This window comes from Prinia subflava, chromosome 8 (genome assembly GCF_021018805.1).
Source record: "Prinia subflava isolate CZ2003 ecotype Zambia chromosome 8, Cam_Psub_1.2, whole genome shotgun sequence".
Classification (NCBI taxonomy): Eukaryota; Metazoa; Chordata; class Aves; order Passeriformes; family Cisticolidae; genus Prinia; species Prinia subflava.
In genome coordinates, this window is record NC_086254.1 from 11,095,361 (window position 1) to 11,108,895 (window position 13,535).

At 43.3% G+C, this 13,535-nt stretch overlaps 2 long non-coding RNA genes across 4 annotated transcripts in view; one reads left to right on the forward strand and one right to left on the reverse strand.

Moving 5' to 3' along the window:
- The window catches only part of LOC134553383 (uncharacterized), a 146,690-nt gene extending 136,653 nt beyond the window's left edge, over positions 1 to 10,037 (reverse strand). For 2 of the 3 annotated variants that reach the window (XR_010081081.1, XR_010081083.1), the window contains exons 1-2: positions 9,356 to 10,037; positions 659 to 818 (exon numbers count right to left, since the gene is read on the reverse strand). This is a non-coding gene — a long non-coding RNA (uncharacterized LOC134553383). Of the gene's footprint in view, positions 1 to 658; positions 819 to 6,937; positions 7,877 to 9,355 lie in introns of those variants that run through there. The other variant, XR_010081082.1, reaches the window with a different exon arrangement.
- On the forward strand, positions 504 to 1,732 carry LOC134553384 (uncharacterized). The gene is made up of 3 exons (XR_010081084.1): positions 504 to 610; positions 681 to 774; positions 1,204 to 1,732. It is a non-coding gene; the product is annotated as an uncharacterized LOC134553384 (long non-coding RNA).
- Positions 10,038 to 13,535: the final 3,498 nt, after the last annotated feature.

Consider the following 13,535-nt stretch of genomic DNA (forward strand, 5'->3'; position numbering starts at 1 on the left):
TAGATTCCAAAGCAGCTTTCAGTCACAATCTTTAGAGCCAAGGTTAATCAGAGTCTTTGAGCTTCAGGAATAAAATATTTCTTATTTGTTTGTTTGCTTGTTTTGCCTAGACGGTGTTCTGAAGGTCAGAGTATTGTTTCTCAAGCTGTGGGTACTTCACACTTCAATGGAAATAAAACCAGTTTGCAAGCACCTTCACAGCAGCATGCAAACTCCCTCTCACCTCCCACTCAATAAACAGGAATGAACTAGCATTCCTACTTAAAGGCAGATGAAGATTGGGAAGGTTGGGAAATCTTGGTTCTGCCAAATCAATTGAAAAAAACTATAGAAGCCCACCAAGAACTGCTTCTCAAAACCCCATTTTTAGCAACATGAAGCTTGGGGACTTCAATTGTTCTTGTCTTGCCAGGTAAGGGAGAGAGTGAGTGTGTCTCCGACTCAGGCAGAGTGCCAGAAAGGTTTCACTGCCAGGAAGGGCAGGTGACACCCAGCACATTTCCCCAGCGTCACACACAGCCCTGACAACAAGGCAGCCCTCGGCAATGTCCCTCTCCCACCAGAGCAGGCTCTGACACAGAAAACACTGCCATCGTCATATTTCAGCATGGTAAATATTCAATCAATTTGCAGATTTTCATTATCATATGTGACTCACTATTGATTTCTCTTCTTTTCAGCCAGCTGCAGCACACTTGATCCACCACTTTCCACACCTCCGTCTCACAGTGACCGCTTGTCTCAGCAGCCTTCACAGGAGGTGAAGTGTCACAGGTATGCCAGCCAGGAGGGAGGTCACAGCACCTGTGACAAACTTTCTGCAACAACAATCCAAAAACATAGCAGAGTCAAAACACAGATCTAGGTATTTCTCTCACCCATTTCATGCATGTGACACAAATGTGTCATTAACTTGTAGGAGGATCCACATGTGGGGAAATAAGATTCAAATCTAGGAAGGTAAGGCCCCTTGCTACTGCTGTGCCTCTAGACCCCCAAGACTCCCAGCACCAGGCCAGCTGGGAAGCCAGATGCAGATCTTTAAAAAATGTGAAACGGATGCACAAGATGCTTACTTGAAGGCCTTCATTCAGAAATGGCCTCAAATTGTCATTCCTTATTCCTCCTTAGCAAATGAAAGCTAATTTATCTTTGAATGAAAACATCTGCAGAAGAGCTAATTGTGTTTTAAAATATGCATAGTGATCTCATATTGAGCTGGACCTGCTTCAGCTTTCCTGAGCACGGAGGCAGAAATCACCTGCAATGCAGGGATTGGAACAGCATCAGGAGCCCCTCCAACCCCCACTGCAGAGCCATGGGACAGGAGATGGAGAGGGACTGTCAAGGACTGCCTCCTCACAGAGCCAAGCTGAGCTGACATACACCAACAGACAGAAACACCTCTGCCTCTTCTATTCAATGACCCAAAGTGATGCTTTACCTATGGTCTGACTCCGGCAGTTTTTGAGGGAAGTTGATCCAAATAGGGCCCTTGAGCTGTGCCTGTGCTGAGGTTCAGCACAGCAGAGACCAGGTAAGCCCTGGTGCCTCTGTGAGTCATGGCTTTACTTGTTACTGATGCCAAATCTCTAATCCCTGCTTCCTATGAGGCCAGTTGAAAGGGGACAAGAAAAGCAAATAAAAAGCCAACAAACAATTAAAAGAAACCAACACAAAAACTTCCACACAGAAACTGTACTTTTCTCAACAGAATTAGCTAATAAAGAACATAAAGGCACTTGGAGTTTTACTGGGTTAGGCTTCAATCTTTATTACAAAGTTTATCAATTATTGAATAAAATTTATATGGATTATTTAGCAAACCTTTTATTTAAAGAGGTATCTGGTAGCAGAGAAACTGGAACACACCATTTCAATCCTCAGCTTTATAATCTTAATAGGTAGGCTTAGCAGAGATAAAAGTCACATTTCACAGGAAAAATCCATTTGCTAGACTCATTTCACTTTCCAAATTTGTTTCCACTCCTCAGGAACAGCATGAGATAAAATCAAAAAGCACCTTTGGTCCTTTGGTGTCTGGTGCTGGTGTGGGGTGCGATACCATCCCCAGCACGCCACAGTCCCATCACAGCTTCCCTGATAGTGATGGCAGAAGAGGCCAAGGGCCCCTGTGCACCCACCAGCACCATGGGGTGGGAAAGGGCTTCTGCCTGGCCCCGGCCCTGCCCTGCCAGAGCAGAGGCTTAGGAGATGGTCCTCATCATTCAGCTAGAATGAACCTGCAAACCACAGCTCTCCTCTCACTCGCAGCCAGGGGCAGCTCACAGAGCTGTGCCTTTCAGCTCCATGGCAAACATTCTGATGGCTGCACTTCAGATCTTGCAGCCACTTGATCCTCATGCTGCACACAGAACTTGTCCACTCACACAAACAGGATGACACTCCCTGAAACTGGAAAACTGAGGATAAGCCTGTATAGGATTGTGACCAGCAATTCTGTCCTTCTAGTCAATATTTACACTCCAGCAGTGGAGTTTCATGAGAGTATTTGCCCCCAAAGCTTACTTTGAAGGCTGTATCTACCTTTCCCAACTCACTGCTCTGCAGCTAGCACAGGGCTCCTTCAGTGCACAGGCTGTGCTGCACCTGGGCTTTAGGAGTGACATCCTCAGGTGATACTGCACCATATGTGTGTCTGTCTGTCTGTCTGTCTGTGTACCTGTTGTCTCACCTTACTCAAAGCAATCAAACTGTTTTAATTACTTCAATGCTCTTTATGCACAGTAATAGAACAGAACTGTTAAAGCTGAATCATTAATCATTTGAGCTAAATCGATAAATAATTATCTGTGCCATACCGCTGTACTCATTAATAGAACCTTCCAGATACACTGGAAATAAACAACAGCCACATGGACACGTGCAAGAAAGAAGGAAAAGAGACACTCCTCAAAAACCCAACTTTTTCCCTAAGTGTGTAATAGTGAGATTTGCAAAGTGCCAGAGCTGTGAATTGATAATTTATTCCTAGAATGATTAGAGGCTTTTGAAATTTGGACAGAGCAGATTAATAATTACCAGATCTGGTGTTATTTCTGCACTATAATTTTAGAACTGACCAGGCATGCACAAGGACACACAAACATGAGCAAAGTGATCATGACATGCCAAGGAGCAGTGATGTGGGTCTTGATCTGTGTAGGAGTTTTATGTTACAAATTTCCTGCAATAATCTAAAAGTTGTGAGAGAAGGCGGAACATGAATTAGGCATCCAGTCACTGCCATAAAACTCCACTGTAATGTCCATGACACCTTGGAGAAATGCCTATTCATTTATCTCTTAATTAGGAGCCCACCCAACCCTTCACATCTCAGCTCCCTTCTTCCTCTCACAGAACTCTGGGAACTGGAGCTTCAAATAGAAACAGCAAGCACTGCAAGATTTTAAATAAAAATTGTAAGATGTGTCAGCCCTGCTATTCGAATGTTTTCCTGTTTTCAAAATTGAGCCCTGTGTGCCCCACCATGGTGCTCACCCTGAGACAGGACACCACAACCAGGCCCAGCATCCCAGCTCCCATGAACTACCCCTGCAACGCCCCTTTTCAGTCTCTCCGGAGACGCAAGTTCCTTTTTCAAGAGGAACCTTGCTCTAATTTCAGCATGTTTCCAGGACTGAAATTCTTACACAAGATCAAGAAAACAAAATTAAACAAATAAAATATTCATAATGCTCCTGTAATAAAATCTACATAAGATAATGCTATTTTTGTAGTGCATGAAAATAACTATAAAGATTCAAGCCCTTGTAGAAATCAATGATTCTCTTATTTCAAAATCTTCCATGCAAACAGTATTTCCTTAAACTATTACAATACATTGAAGTGAAAGTTGTAATTTTACTATAATTGCATCAATAGAGCAGTCACATTCCTCCATACAAAACTCTGAAGATGAAATTTTAAAGCATGGTTCATAAATGCAAGAACTGAGAACAAAATAACTTTTTTTTTTGATAATTAAACAGTTAGCAGCAAAATTGCATTGTAATTGATTGGAAAATTGCTTTTTAAATGAAATTTAGTCACTAAAAAATGGCTTTTTTCTTCAATACACCCAATGTGCATTGGGGTAATTTAAAGAACAAATTGCTTTCCCGAGTCCTCCCGTAGAGATTGAACTTTCTGTAAGAAAAGTCACGTCACCCAGCAAAGGAGTCCCAGCCCTGCAGCTCAGCAGGCGTGCACTCAGGGCATGGTAGGTGCAGGGGAGTACAGGAGGTGCAGGTGGGTACTCCTCGCTGTCCCAGGAAATGAACTTGCACCCTGCCAGCTCTGCTGTCTGTTTGGCTAATACTGGGGTGGATTGGGAGCAGTGCTCCAGCAGAGGCCTCAGCCTGGACAGTATAAACAAATTAAACAATGTGAGAGAAAGTACTGAAATATCTTTTTAAAGATGTATTATTTCAGACCTAATGTACTACTATGACTAATACAGTGTGCAAAAAGATAAAGTAGCCTTTCTTCAACACTAGAAAGGCCATTAAAATATTTGCTTTCAAAGATACAGGAAACAGTCTAAAAGAAATCTTGTCCAGCTACCTTAAGTGCACTGAGTAAGCACATATTAATTGTAAATTACAATCTCACAACTATTAGTTAAAGGAATTTTCCAAATGCTACAGGAAAAAAAGATTTTGAAGAATCCTGGTTATTGCAAGCAACCTATTATGTACAACAACACATGCATTATACAGTTAAGTCAGATTTTTATTGTTTCATTTTCAAGATTTCTATTGATGTGGCTTGGACTGCAATATAAACAGCAGTGATCGCAATCATTTGTTGCTGCCATAGCAACAGAGAAAATTAAAAGGGCAAACACTGAAGCTGAAGTGGCATCACAGTTGTAGCTTATAATTGCCTGACAGTAAAATGCTGTGTGCAGGGTGGCAGCAGCACTTGCAGGTATCTGTGAAGCAGGTTTGCTTGCAGAGATCAAAGTCATTCAGGTCAGGTTCTGAAATCAAGAATGAGCACCAGCTCTCATTTTTCTACAGTTCTCTCTTTTTTCTTTCTCTCATATAGGTAGATTTAAAAAAAAATAGTTCAGAGCAATCTTATCGAGATTTAAGCTATGTCTCCATTCTCCAGGCTTCTACTTTGGAACTCACACATAACTATTATTCGCCATTTTGGCTCTGGATTTTAAAATGTGGTGGAGAACATAGTCACGACTATTTATGCAGTTGCATGACACCAGTTTCCACAGCCCAGGGATGAATTTGCTTCTGCTTTGCTGCCTCTGCAATTTGCCATCCCTTGGAGATATTTCTGCCTACCTCAGTCCACTCACTCTCCCCCGCTGGTTATTTGCACTTTTACTGCATTTCTTTCTGAATTTCAGGGGCATGTGTTCATATACCATAGGAGAAGATGGTCCTGATCATCTATCTAATAGTTGTTTACTTTTTACAGGGTTTTTTTCTAAATAATCAAAAAAGTACTTGAACTGAAGTTTCTGCCAAATTTTATCCCAGTGCGACTCAAGACCCCAGAAAGCCCTTCAGCAGCAAATAAAGAGATGTCAATCATGAGGTAGTACACAAGTTACATTGTTGGGTATGATGCATAAAATATACGCTGTTTGTTTTAACATGCTTAGGCAGTGTGGGGGCCTTGCATTGACTCAACAGATGACTTTTACCTTCTGGATTACTGAAAATCCACACCCATAGAAGACAACAGCAAGACAATGAGAACCTGGCATTGTCTTTTGCAACAGAACCGGTGAGAAGCAGAAGTGGGCAAATTCAAAAATAGGTCGTTCAGCTTCTCCCCATCAGCTCACTGCAGGGTATATTGTCAGTTTAATTTCCTCATTTAGTTCCTTCTGCTTCCCATAACATTGCCTCCGAATCACAACAGTGTCTGGGAGTAGGATATGCCAGCTGGCTTTGCAATGTTTTGTGTACACACAAAAATCCTGCATTCAAATGAGATTAACCTTTGAGCAAAATTAATATACACATAGCACACAGCATGGTGAGGAGCAGTCATCAGAACACAGCACCTAGGAAATGGAGAAATATGAGGTGTCCTTCATTCTGGCGCCTCAGACATTGGTCTTAAAATTGTCACTACAACAAAGGATTGTTTAAAAAAATACTGTATGGAGAGACATGTAGGTAAGGGTTTACTAGAGAAAGAGGGTCATACAGAAATGGATTGCCTCCTGCCACTGCCAAAGCGTAAAAGTATGTCTTAAGCTTCAGGGCAAAACACTGAAATCTCAGAGTATTTGAAACCTCAGCAGTGCTTCAGGGGTATGATGTCCGCTGAGTACCTGTCCTGGTAAGGCTGAGCTTCCTTTTCTTGCCCAGAAATATATTTTTTATCGATAATAGTTTTGTGCTTAGTAAATACAGCCTGTCTATTTTTTTTAAGAAACAGACAGTAACAAAACAAATCTTCATTACCGAGCGGAACAACAGCACAGTTATTTTCTTGGTTTCTCTATTATCTTTCAGTTCTGTCCTGGGCCAAATCCAGGCCGGGCTCTACAATCCTCCCCTGCTGCCCAGGGACGAGCACGTTGGGCCTTTATTGCCATCTAGTGACCGAAGAGACAGCACTGGCACACGAACACATCTGGGAATCTGGAAACCGACAAGCGCTGCTTCTCTCTCACTTCGTGCTGCCCTGTTACCCGCATCCTGACCTTGGGCCTAGGTTTGCAGACGCGTGGGAACTGCTGCTTTCATAGTCTCGCCGCTCTACAAATGAACCGGCCCTTCACCCCTCCACTGGGCCAGTCACAAAACCAAAGAGCCTTGGTTTGTCCCCCAGAAACACACCAAACTTGGGAGCAGGGTCATCGCACTGGGGAGCACATCCAGTGACACTTAGGGTGGCATCAGATGAAAACAGCCATCTCCTCACCCTGGGAGAAGTACAAAGACAGATTGCTTACAGGTGTTTTGAAGATCCATCAGAGATGTGTTTTGTTTTGGAGGCTCTCTTGGTACTGAGACAGACTCCTGGCAGCTGGTAGACCTGCACACATGGCAGCAGAGCATGCCGGGGGGCTGCAGAGTGCTCCAGGCCACGGATACCTGGCTTGCTGCTCTCTTTTTCCAGATGCTGTTGTCTTTGGCCCAGCTGGGACCTGACGTTATGAATTACAGAACGGTCCCGCGCCCGGGCTGGCCAGGCTGCTCCGGGCTCTCCTCCCGCCTGAGCCGCGGCCCCGCGCGGGGGAGCCGGTGCCACCTACAGCCACACAGTGCCACCCACAGCCACACGGTGCCACCCACAGCCACACGGTGCCGCTGCAGTACCAAGCGCCCAACACGCCGCGGGCCTTCGCGAAGAAAACACCTCCCTGATAGGCCAGGCTTTCCCACCGCTCCAAAGGGAAGGGCTGAAAAGCTAAAGCCCTGTGATCTGAGGTAGTTTTGTGATCTGAGGCTCTTTTCAGGCACAGCAACCTTGGTCCTGGTGCTGCAGTACGAAATGTGACCCCATGTGTTCTCACAATAACATGTGCCAGAGCACAACGATAGTGTGCAGTACTCTTGGTACGTGCACTATCCCCTTACCTGCCTATTTGCTCTCCCGTGAGCATCCACTCTCCCTGCACATTTAACTTTCCTGCCACTGGACTTCATCAGTTTCCACTTGCATTTCAAGAGACAAAGACCCTCAGTTATCCCTGGATGTTCCTGCCGTCTCCTGAGATGAAGGTGTTTGTGCTGGTCTTAGGTTCAGTGGTTCACTGAAGTCACGGAAAGCAAGATTTAGTGTTTTCTAATTTCACTTTGCCATGACCTGATAAACACCAAGTTCTCAGCTATCAGTGAGCACAAGATGAACTGGTAGCGCAAACCTGATAAAGCCTTCTGAACTCCTCATTTCCTTCTCTTCCCCAGAACAAGTATTTTAAAATAAGCTGCTCTCCCTGCTGAAGCAGGTGGGAGATGTGCATTCCTAAAGCAAGCTTACATAGAAATATTTGAAATTACAATAGCTGTTGAGCTCCCATCAGTTTTACAGTTTTCTGGCAAAACCTTTAAATGCTTCTCTTGATAAGGAATAAAAAATTCTGAGTCACTCTTTGTCCTTAATCCAGAGTAGCAAATTTACACTTTTATTTGCCGATAAAGCTATCATACTTTCAGTGCCCTTTGCTGAAGCTGAAGCTTCAATCTGAACACATGCCTCTATTTCCAGACTTAATCACAAATGCTGTAGAAAGTCTTCTGGAAACAAAGACCAGTTATGTTTTTAAAGTTTCAGGTTTACAGCCTTCCTATGTCATCACTCCAGTGAATGAACAATATTAAAAAAAGTCACTAGGTAGTTCAAATAACCCATGTTATTACCATGTACTCACCTTCATTTCAAGACCAGAGTCCTGTAATTCAAAACTAGGCATACCTCTTATTTATCACTTTAGTGCTTTTTCTCTTTAATCCACCAGGAAAGGAAAGTTTTACAGGGAAAAGTAGTACATCATTTATTGAACAAAATAGAAAAAGGACAGATTGAGAACAATGGCTTTCAGTTTCACTTAACTAAACTGGACCAACAGGAAATTATTCTGCCAGGAACTGAAAACCAAAGGAGGATATTCTGGTCTCTGGTTCAGTAGGGAAAGCACTCCACTGAACAGAATAGATTGATTTGTGAGGCACAAGACATGTTAGTCTGAGTTGAGAGAGTGAAAACTTTGCAGCAATGCTTCTTTAGTGCAATCTCATGGGAACCCACTGTGTGTTGGAATCTAAAGAGCTTTGTGATACTCTGAGTACTGGCTTTACGAGATGCAGTTCCCCTGCAAAATATCCCATTCTTCTGGTTAACTCAGTCTAGAATCATCCCGAATGAGGAAATCTATTCTAAATTTCTGAAATTTTGCTGTACATTTTTCCCTGTGGCTTGATTTTTGTTTCATCCTACCATTTTGCAAAGTTGTCCAATGCAAGTATTTGATCTAGAAAAATAAGGAACATTCAGAGAATAATTTAACATTATATGCAACAAGGCATCATATTCAGTCGGGAGGCATCTAGATATAATCCTACTGTTTGCTTAGCAGGAACAACATGAGCTTTCAACAATTAAGAACAGTTGCTGAAGACTTTCCAGGATTTGAGCTTAAAATTAATTCCTTTAGTCATGGTTATTACTTTCCTAAAACTGAAGCAGCCTACAGGCAAGGGATCTTGTTTCAGTAGACGTGAGCATAGTCTATGGAATTATCAAATTCCACACTTTACAGACGGAGTGTACCTGTGGCAAACAGTTCAGTTTTGGAATACAGAGATGGGCACTTGGGTCCTGTGGAATATGGGGTTATATTTGTTAAGTTGTTAAGGCTTATGCTCACCAGAAAGCCCCGTGGGAACGGCGCAGCTGCACGCCGGACAGCTCGAAGCTGGCTGAGGGGAGCGAGGAGACACTCATTGAGTGACAGCTGGAAGTGAGTTGTGACTGGCTGGAGGAACGCGCGGACAGCGTAAGAGCGGGAAGCTGATTGGGCAATAGGGCAGCACTGCACCCGAGCCGGCCAATGGGTGCCCTTCTTCTGTTAAATGCTGTTAGACCTCGGTGGGGCTTCAGTTAGGCCCAGTGGAGAATAAAGGTAAAAAAGCGGGCGATTTCTGCAGTAAGGGGATCTTCTTCAATTTTATTCTTCTTCTTTGTTCTGCAATAAGGGAATGCATGAGGAGATCCGTGTCACTTCGTTCCCCATTGTTACAGGGTCTTGGGCATTCGGGAGAGAAGTTGTGATTGTGTATGGCCCTTTGCAGGTAGGAAGCCAAGTCCAGTGTGTCACTTCTCACCTCATGTTTCTGAAGGGTTGCAACAGTCACAGGTCAACAGCATGTCAAAAGACTGAGTGTCTTTAGGAGCTTGAGGTGATGTGGAACGTAATTGTTTCTGGGAGAGGGAAAGCTAATCATCTCTTCTGTTGAATTTGTCCAATGGCCTTGCTACTATTCAAGATACATTAGGTTCCGTGATCCTCATGGCCCCTTTCAGTCTTCTATTCCATGAGAGATGGCCGATTACCCTGAACAAGGAAATGAATGTTTTATCACTTAATTGCAAACATATCAATAGAAAGAATCATGTCATGGGGGCAAATTTGAGGCAGCTGCTGGGTTTGGCATGGTCCGTGCAGGACTCCTCTCTCTGCCAGATACTGCAAAATCGCCTACAGTAGTAGGCATTCTGAAAAGTGAGAACATGTAGCAGAAGAGAAAGCAATGAAAGAAACCTCTGCACAGCAAAGTAGCAAGAGAGCAGGAACTTGGAAATGTGAAATGCATACAAAATATTTTTTGTTTCCTACTCAATGGCTAGCATACTCCTGGTGTGTGGTTCTTGCTCTGCTGCCTCACTTACAGGAGATCCAGATAACGCTAAGCAAAATCCTAGAAACTCTTAAAATCCTCCCTTTGTAGGAGTGAAGATCTCTTACCAGTTTTTGCAGAACTTGCTCTCTCCTAACATTTTTCCATTTGTTCTGCTGGATATACTTTCTTCTAAGAGCAGAGAGGAAAAATAATCCTGAAAGACTCTGTTGCAATAACTTCACCCCAAACAGCTGTTTAGCCAAAAAATCATTTAAAGGAGAAACTAATTGCAAGGCAAGTATTGGGGTTTGATTTTCAGTGGGAATTCCACACACAGATTAATTTGCTAATCCTTAGAGAAACTCTGGGGTCTCAGTTGCCTTCTTTCTCATGTAAGTTTGATTTATATTAGCTGGTTCAACAGATGGAAGGGTTCCTCCATCCCACCCCTGGCTGGCCTCTGCCCCCAGCACCCAGGCATGCTCCAGCCCAGGAGCAGAGGGAGCCTGTGCCACCCGAGGAAGGAGGCACAGCATGAGAGGTCCTCCAGGCTGCAGGGCCCCAAGGCTGGCTTGTGATGAGCAGGAGGGCAGGGGCAGGCTGCCATCCCCTTCACCTCTTGAGGGATGGTCATGATAGTATTTGGTGCTACAAACCCACCTTGGGCTCCTTGGGCCAATGCTGCTTCCCTTGGACAAAAGCTGCCAGCTCATGGGAGGTGTTTCCCCTCCATCTCCACCCGGGAGAAACCCAGCATCAGTCCCCAGCCTCTCGGCCCCAGGTGCACAGCATGGGCTGCTGGGCCGTGCCCAGCAGATGCTCAGGCTTCACTGGTTCCCCAGTGACCTTTGGCACACTCCAGGGTATCCAAGTACGTGCCAGGTGAAACCTCCATCCTGCATTAGCCAGCATTGCCTTTCCTCTCTGGGGATCCTCTGCTGTGATTGGGACGGAAATATTTTGCTGTGATTGGGATGGACTGACAGCACAGAGGCCCCAGGAACAGCAGTCCTATCTCCTCCTGAACCTCAGCAATACATTTTTAAATAGGAAACTTCAAAAGATATATAAATAAGAGAGAAAAATGAACAGAACTTTGTTTTCAATGCCAAGAAGTTTCAAGACTTTCTGAAGGAAGGCCAAGCATTTGTGTACCTGTTGCTACAACTGATCCCTTATAGCTGTATGATGGAAGGGGTGTCTCTGATGTGACAGACCCTACCCAGTGTGTAACAACGAGATACAGGAGATGCAGAAAATATTAACTGACTTCCTTAATCTATCAAGTAAAGGCACTAATATTAATTCTTTCGCTTTGCAGGAGTATCAGAAAGAATCATTCACTAGTCTTTGCACAATGTATCTGTAGTGGTTTCAGTTCACCAGTTTCTGTTCCCCAAAATTAGTGTAGTGGTTTGAGTACCTACTAGAAATATTTACTCTTGGTAAGGAGGATTAGGAGAGAAACAAAGCAGGCTCAGAACTTAAAAGGGTATAAAGACAGGTTTATTAACAAAACTACAAGGGAGAAAAAAGTATCATAATGCCATATACAACAGCTGCCACAGATGTTTCTCAGAAATTGGTGTGGTTTGTTTCTCATCTTAAAAAGCCCCTTCTGTCCCCCATTTTTCTCAGGGAAAAAATGAAAGAAGAACAAAAAGGAAGCGCAGTAAGCCACTGTTTAGATCTGAGAATAATGAAGGTTTATCTGGATTTTGTAACACAAATTATGTAATGAAGCAGAGAAAAGGCTTTTGAACAAACATGTTAATGAGATGGCAGCTAAGGGAGAGGTTACAGAGCTGCCAATTCTGAATCAAATTTTTAATGTGATTTTCTTTTAGATCTTTTTTCTTTTGTAGTCATTAGCCTGCACAGCATTTGAATGGGCTTTGGGGCACAAACTATATGGGAAACACAAACTCTAGGTCAAGAAAGACTGATCAGCAACATACACTGACTGCAAAAACCCCACTAACTCAAAATTCATAATGAGGGCTTTTATGTAGAAAGCTGTTGGGCACAGGGGTTGTGCCGAAAGGACAGTTCATTCAGAGTCTTGAGAGCTTTTCTTGGAAAAATATCAGATGCTCCACTGGGAACTTAGTTGAAAGCTACTCCTGAAACAGGACAGTGGACTGGCAGTAGCTGGGAAGGACTGATTGGAGGGAAAATGGAGAGCAATGAAAGAGCAGTTTTCTCTGAATGCTGGTAATAACTCTTTCTTTTTAAATTCTGTGTAAACCTTCCAGTGCATGACATTACCATACAAGACCTCTTCTAGGCATCTTTTGAAGGCAAGAATCACATAGAGGTAAGTTCTGAGCTGGTTATTTTTTAAATGTAATTTTCAAAAGCCTAAGTAAAAACCATTCTTTTTCTGCTAAGTCCTAGAAAATCCCAGGGTCAGTTGTTTTAATTTTTGTTACTGTGTCAAGTATGATACAACTTACAGTCCTTGTTTAATTATATTTTGTTAAAACTTTTGTACCTCTGGCTGTTGTATGGTGCCTGCAACATTAAAGAACTTTAAAAAGTATGCGAGGAGTTTTTGTCTCGAGAGAGAGTAGCCGTTATCTAGGTCAAATGGACTGCTTTAGAACAAGCAAACTGTACTTGTGTGCTTGGGCAGCATTTGAATTTGAGGCAGAAAATATGTCTATCTGTAATTAAATGAATCAGCTGCTGCCTGTAAAGCCACCTTTTTACAGACCATTCCTATCCTTCAATAACTGGAGTAACTGGGATGATTGCCTTGTAGAGTGTGCAATATATCAGAAAAACAGCTTCTCAGGACTGAACTAAACTGTAAAAAAATCTTTATTTTACAATTTTTCCATCTGGGCTGACCCTGGAATTCCTACTTTCTAAGTGGGATTGATTTTCAGTCCCTTTCTCTACCAAATAATACAGGTCAGCCTTTCTTTACTATTGATTCAGTCTTCAGCAGTGTCTCACTTCTGACTGCAACTCTTAGCCGTGGTTCACATCATTGACTCTGGTATCTGAAATATAAAAGAGAAGATCGCAAGACTCTGCATGTGATTTGACAATGCTGTCAAGCTCATCTAGGCATTTGCTGTCTTGAAAGGTGCAGCTGTTCCTGCTACAGCTGTTCCTTGCCCAGCCATAACTAGCCCAGTCTCTTGAGCTGGCTCTGGTGCTCACTGAACACTTCATTGAACCTATTCAGCTCACTAACAG